Source organism: Nerophis ophidion, linkage group LG14 (genome assembly GCF_033978795.1).
Source record: "Nerophis ophidion isolate RoL-2023_Sa linkage group LG14, RoL_Noph_v1.0, whole genome shotgun sequence".
NCBI lineage: Eukaryota > Metazoa > Chordata > Actinopteri > Syngnathiformes > Syngnathidae > Nerophis > Nerophis ophidion.
This window is the reverse complement of record NC_084624.1, coordinates 15,311,546-15,311,888: the sequence shown is the minus strand read 5'-3', so window position 1 is coordinate 15,311,888 and position 343 is coordinate 15,311,546.

Below are 343 nucleotides of genomic sequence, written 5' to 3'. Positions count from 1 at the left end.
TGTACATGTTTATTACACTCTAAACAAACTGTATGTGCATGTACCTATTAAAGTATTTACATGTTTATTAAATTAAACAAACAGTATGTAGTATGTATGTAACTGTGTAGTATATTAGTTTCTCATACTAATCCACACTTGGTATCGATACTTTATGGATATTTGGCTGATACTAATATGTGCGGCTTTTTTTTTCCTATTTACTGTAAATACACAGCTTGTGGAATGAAACCTTTCTCACTGTCATGTGTTAAATAATCTCAGCTGTATCAAAGGATACTGATCCAAATTCTTCCAAAGGACGACACCGTAAGTCACACGACGTATCGATGCGACGACGATG